The sequence below is a fragment of the Lampetra planeri genome, chromosome 22 (genome assembly GCF_965212315.1).
Source record: "Lampetra planeri chromosome 22, kcLamPlan1.2.h2, whole genome shotgun sequence".
NCBI lineage: Eukaryota > Metazoa > Chordata > Hyperoartia > Petromyzontiformes > Petromyzontidae > Lampetra > Lampetra planeri.
The window spans coordinates 11,609,755-11,616,147 of record NC_136128.1 but is presented as its reverse complement, the minus strand read 5'-3'; the positions used below and the strand labels follow the sequence as shown (position 1 = coordinate 11,616,147).

Below are 6,393 nucleotides of genomic sequence, written 5' to 3'. Positions count from 1 at the left end.
CCCTCTGGTGTGCCTTGCCGACCTTAATAGGTGCTCGCTAACAGCACTTGCCCTAACAGTCTGTTACAGGCTACACGGGTGGAGGGGGATCTTGTCTGCGTCGAGTGCAACAATTGCAGGGTGCGTCTTACTTTCCAGAGCGTTTTTGTAATCGAGAGAATCCGGTAGCTGAGATTATCGGAGCGATGCACACGCGCGCACGCTCGCTGGAGGACTCTGCCCAGTGCCACTCGCCCTTCGTTAATCTCTCTCCTTGATCGACAAAAAAAACATTTCCGCTGTAAACACGAGAAACGAGAGCGGCGAGCGGGAGGGGGAGAGTCGCCTTCAAGTCCCGGGGTGGCGACGAGGAGGAGCGGCGGGATGCAACACGCGAGTCGGAGTCGGCCGACACGAGCCAACCAGCCACCAGGACGAACGCGAGGCCGACCTGCCACGACCAGCCAGTGGCGTTGCCTGGTTGGCACGGCTCCTGGTGGGAGAATTGAAAAAGGGCCACCTGCCCAGTCCCCCGCCCCCCAGCCTTGTCCGTGTCCCGGCACCCGTGCCCCTCCAGCCCAACCCATGGACTCCGGTGCAGTTGCACCGCCGGCACACTCGACAGCCGCCCCTAACACGGCCCGACTCTCGCGTCGGCCACCAATACTACCACGTCCAGCCCGAACCGTGAAGCATGACCCACCGACTGCTGGTATGGAGCCGCCTCGCTGAGCTCAACTCTGACCTCGCCTCTGGTGCTGTGACAGCGTCCCCTCCATCCCACCTCTCCCTCCAGCAACCCTCGCTCGTGGTGCTCACTCTGCTCTCGCGCTTTCTCCAGCGAGTGTCAAAACGGTTGGCGACAGGCCGACGACCCTCGTGGCAGCGGTCACTCTGGGCGGGGAGTGTTTACCTCCACGCGGGGATCTCACGTGTGGCCACTGACATTTACAAGGGGGCTGGCTCCTGTTTATTTCAGACAGGTTGGTCTATAAAGGGTTCGAGAGATCCATGGATTTGCGTAGATTTACATGGAGACCCATAGACCAACTTAGATTTACATACGAGGTCTATAGACTTATACAATCATAGACTTACAGAGAGACCCATGTACTTTAACGGATTGTCAGAGAGACCCATATACTCGCATAGACCGAGATCAGAAAACATCTCTGTTACAGATAAAACTCGTGTTTGACACTGAACCCCCGTTCATGGAAACCCACGGCTCATGTGGACCAAGCATTTACATGGACCGACAGCAGATCACAATCCTGGCAGTTGCGAGCCTTAAGTTCGATTCCCACCACCCACTCGGATCGTCACGCACAATGCTGTCCCGGTAGGCGATCTGGAAAATGTAAATACCAACCCAGCCCACGACATCCAGGACACCGCTGGCGATGGCTGCGGCTATGACTCGCCACTTGCCGACTACCAGCTGATACATTGAGCCGTGATGATTACTCTTGAAGAATATTTACGCTGAGATACAGAAAGAGCAACACAAGCAGGTTAATGACGTCACCAGCTCGACCCGTGCAGTAGAATGACCCTCGACTAAGCAACGAATCTCAACATCTTTTTTTTGCCACCGAGAGAAAGAGGTGGGGTGGGGGTGTCGAGGTGGTGAGGCTTTTGCATGATCGCCTAGGGATGTTTGTGCGCTCTGCGGCGGTGATCGGTGGGGGGTGGTGGTGGTCGCGAAAGGGTGGTGGGGGGGCAGCAGCAGCTCTGCTCGGGCCTGATAAGCGTTCGGCAGATGCTGTGGCTCTGCCCGGCGTGGCCGCACGCCGCCCGATAACGATCAGCGGTGGTAGAGCGGAGATCTGGATGGAGGGAGACGCAGCGGTGGGAGCGGTGGTCGTGTGCGTCGGGGGGCTACGCTCCCTGTGACGCGTGTGTGCTTCCAAAGATGCCCCCGCTGCTGCTGCTGCCACAATGCCGATGCGATGGGTCAGCCGCGCCGCACTGGACTTGCGATCCAGAGGTCGCCGGTTCGACTCGATCTCCCGGCAAGGCATGTGGGACAAATTCGGGCACGTTTCTGAAATCACACGTGTTTTCCCTGACCCGCCTCTGTCCAACCCAGCCGTTTCGAATGGTTTACACCATAGGTAGCCCACCTATGATGGGCAGGGTCGCGTGTGGGTACGCCCACCTCTTCCAAGACTGTATGGTCAGCGTGGAAGAGTAGGCCAATCGCCTCTAGAGCACCATTGACTGGAGGCCCTTCCGCCAGCAGTGGCACGAGCTGGCAATTGCAGGGGTCCTGCCTCTACCTGCGTGACGGGTGTCTTGTCATTAATAATCCACCGGATCACTCGCAGAGGAGTACACCCCGATGTGCGGATGTTAGAGAGCTACTGCTGAAATCCGTGTACGTGACATCTGGTCCACGAGGTAGGGGTGAGTATCTGCATCCCCCACACCCCGGCAAAGGTGAGTAATGTTCATCACGCGGGAACCTGAGAGTGAAATTCATAAATCTGAAGTGTATCCAATTCCAAGTGCTAAACCCAAACCTCGTGGTTTTTGTGTGTGTGTAGCTTATTGGCGACCAGGCTGAGACCATCACAGCAATATACTTGAGACACCTGTGTAGATTTTACGAGACCCTCTGCGACGTGAAGGGAATTGGCCAAACGTCCCAGTGTAGTCGGTAGGGCCCTATGGCGTGTGCAGTGTTTAGCTTCCCAACGAGGATACGTTATTAAACTCGTCACACTGCACCGCCACTCCACGGGGTTCGCTCGTGGAGAGAGAGGAGGGGGTGGGAGGACGAATCAGAGGCGCGAGGAGGAACCACAGCCGAGCAGGAAGCCAGCAGCAAGGCGGTGAGTCGGTGCCAAATCCCTCTCTCCAAGCTCTGCAGTCCTCTATATATGTACAAATATATTCGCTGCCAATTATTGAGTGTTTATACATGTTGGAGGCAACCAGAGCACGCGCAGCAAACCCACGCGTGCGAGGGTGCAATACTCGATCCCATACAGATGATGCAGGTGGAGTTCCACATTTTTTGCTGTACCGCCTTTCCCTGGCGAGCCATGTGTAGGGACACCTCCTCGACGCGCACGGGAAGAAGGGGAGTTTCACACCATTGTGTGTGTTGGTGTTCCATCAACCCTCGCTATTGCCTCCACAGCGCTGGATCACAGCAGCCACCACCACCACTACAGCCCGGATCAAGTCGACATATTTCTCGGCTGATTGAGTTTTTGCGAAAACAACTAAAGTGGGTTTTTATTTTGAGCGGACACGGTGTCAAACGCCCTCCATGAGTTCCAAATGTGGGACAAAACTACGACCACGTCAACAATAGTAATGTGGTTTTTTTTGTTGGTGTTGCGAAATCGTAGCTGACCGACACGCGTGTGCGTGCGTGTGTGTGTGCGTGTTTTGTTGAGGCCTCAGTAAAAAAAGAACTATGTGTATCCACACGGATTGCGACCCCCTGTTTATAGAAGGAGGAAACTGGGGGTTGTTGATGTTGGTAGTGGTGGTGGGGTTTTTTCTTAACAAACAGGGAAGTTGTTGGGAATTAGAAACGTCGCTGGCTCAGCTCTGCTCAGACAGAGATGTCAGATGTCGTGGCCCAAATATTGTACCACAAGCAAAAAAGGAATATACTTGGTATAATCAAAGACAAATACAAAGATCCCCTGTATAGCCTTTAACAGACTTTGGGACAAGTGCCGTTAGTGAGTAGCACCTATGAAGGACGGCAACGGGGCACGAGAGGATGGTGTGACCAGCCTCACGCCCGGCCGCCTTTGTCTCCCCAGTGTTGATATTCACACACCGCACCAGGCGCTGAGACTGAATCGCCCGAAGGGAGGTCCAGCAGAGGTTGCGATAACCGGCCACTCATGTTGCCCGCAGGCAGCAATGACGCGAGGCCGCCGGGCTCGTGATTCTTTGACCATACTTCACCACGCCGGTCCATGCGGGTTTGGGGGAGGGAGGGGGAGGCGGGAAGCAAGTATGTTTACGCGTTCAAAAATAAGCAGGACTTTAATTTCCGCCAATGTGACATGTTACCGTTGGCTCTCGCCGTGTGCCGTAGCAAGGCGCGAGGCTGTTACGATGTCTCCAGAGCAGTGGTTCTTAACTGTAAAATTAATTAGAATGTTAATAACTACACAGCGTTTGATGAAACCATGTGAGACTAGGCTCTAAAGAAAGCTGTCTCGGGTGTGGACCAATCCATTTCAAGGACAGTGCATACATGATCAGAGTTATGTTTTTTGTTTGCATTCCGACTGCAGGTATTGTGGTCAATGCAAACATGACTCCTTGTAAAAAAGGTGTCAGTTTTGTTGCCAGATAAAAGGGTAAAACACCAACTATCATATTTTGCTACTGGCAAATGAGGTTCCAATGGTGAAAGTAAGTTGTACTTACGTGCCCGTTCTCAATTTGTGTTTGCGATTATTTACCTTCTAAAACCAAATCTGGCCATGCCTCGCACCCCCAGAAAGGGCATCTCCCGACCCCAGGGGCTGCAGCGTGCTGCCCGGGTTAGGAAGAAGCAGCAGCAGCAGCACTGCTCTCGAACGATCGAGCACGCCTCCTCCTCCTGCTCCTGCTCCACAGAGACGAAGAGGAGACGGGACGACGTGGGGATGAGTGGGGGTTGAGTTGGGGAGACGCGAGGGAAGGAGGGGAGAGACCCCTTCAACTCCACGCGTGTGTCTTGTGCGTGAGTGCGCGTGTCACAGTATTCGGGGGGTGCGGTGGCGCTGCGCTACGAACCCGACGACCCGAGTTCGATTCCAGCTCACGAATGCTGTATCTGAACCACTCCTGGGCTTTCCTTCGGTCGACTCGGTCTCAGATGAGTACCTGGAGCGATGTGTAAACATCGCCACGAGAGAGACAAAGACGGCAGGATGTGGTGCGCTGGCTACCAACCGCCACGAGGCCACCAGCAGTGGTTTGTTGTGTGTGTGCTGTATGCATGTATCTGTGTGTGTGTGTGTCCATGTATCTGTGTGTGTATCTGTGTGTGTGTGAGCTGTGTGTGTATGTGTGTATCTGTGTGTGTATATGTGTGTATCAGTGTGTGTATCTGTGTGTGTGTGAGCTGTGTGCGTGAGCTGTGTGTATCTGTGTGTGTGTATCTGTGTGTGCATGTATCTGTGTGTGTATCTGCGTGTATCTGCGTGTGTGTGTCCATGTATTTGTGTGTATCTGTGTGTGTGTATCTGTGTGTGCGTATCTGTGTGCGTATCTGTGTGTATATCTCTGTGTGTGTATCTGTGTATGTATCTGTGTGTTTGTATATGTGTGTGTGTATCTGTGTGTGTGTGTATCTGTGTGTGTGTATGTGTGAGCTGTGTGTGTGTATCTGTGTGTGTGTATCTGTGTATGTATCTGTGTGTGTGTAGCTGTGTGTGTGTATCTGTGTGTGTATCTCTGTGTGTGTATCTATGTGTGTATCTGTGTGTGTATCTGTGTGTGTGTGAGCTGTGTGAACTCTGCAAGCTGCGTGACTCGCCAGGACAAAGGTCCCCGGCCACTCCCCGCGTGGACCGAGTCGGGTGCCGTCTGAAGCGACGCGGAGCGGGCAGCAGCAGCAGCAGGGCAGCGCACCCCAAGTTCGCGCACAGCACTCTCGTCAATCCACTGCTGGATGAGGGCCTCCCCACACACACCGTGCGGGTCGTGGTGGGAGGTGGGGGGGGTATTTGGACATCTAATGGACATCTTTGAAACATCTATGAAAAAGAGCTTTATAGCTCATCGGATTTCTCCAGCATAAAAAATATATGATTTGACCATACTTCACCATGCGTGTTTTTTTTTATTTGAAGTCAGTGGCACACTGAACATCAAACGAGGGAATAAACATCACACACAACACACGTGGCCACCCACGACCCTATATGTGCATCACGCCTTCCTTGCAAGCTGAACCCAGACCCCCCCCCCCCTCTCTACAAGGCCACACTCGCTTATTTTATTGACGTCCCCTATTTGACCAGGCGGAGCGCCGTTGAGATTCTTTATCTGCGCTCCCCTAGCCCAATCTCACCGAAGCCAAGTGGGGGGGTTGGTGGGTCTGCTTTGGATGGGTGAGCCCACTCACACCGCAGGCTTGCCACGTGGGTTGCGGGATTTTGTGTCCGCGGACCCCACGTGGGAGCCGGCCACGTGGGTCTCCCGGCTCTCTCGGTGGGAGCCACCTGGCGCACAGGGGGAGGGGGGGAGGGAGGTGGGGGGGCACCCCGTACGGGGGAGGGGGAGGATAGGCGACATCAATATTTACCCAGCTGCGCACACCGAGTGTGTCAGAGTGCGTGTGAGAGCGAAGGTGTGAGTGTGTCAGTGTGTGAGTGTGTGTGAGAGCGTGCGAGGGTGAAGGTGTGAGTCTGTCAATGCGACTGTGTTTTGGTGACTCTAAGATTG

The 6,393-nt window shown here is 54.2% G+C and overlaps 1 long non-coding RNA gene across 2 annotated transcripts; it reads right to left on the bottom strand.

Moving 5' to 3' along the window:
• Positions 1–1,906: 1,906 nt before the first annotated feature.
• LOC144725035 (uncharacterized) lies at positions 1,907–6,167 on the bottom strand. Of its 2 annotated transcripts, XR_013586608.1 has the most exons (3): positions 4,738–6,167; positions 4,422–4,567; positions 1,907–3,909 (listed from the first exon to the last, which is right to left on the bottom strand). It is a non-coding gene; the product is annotated as an uncharacterized LOC144725035 (long non-coding RNA). The 2 variants fall into 2 exon arrangements; XR_013586607.1 differs by lacking the exon at positions 1,907–3,909 and having other exon boundaries at positions 3,978–4,567.
• Positions 6,168–6,393: the final 226 nt, after the last annotated feature.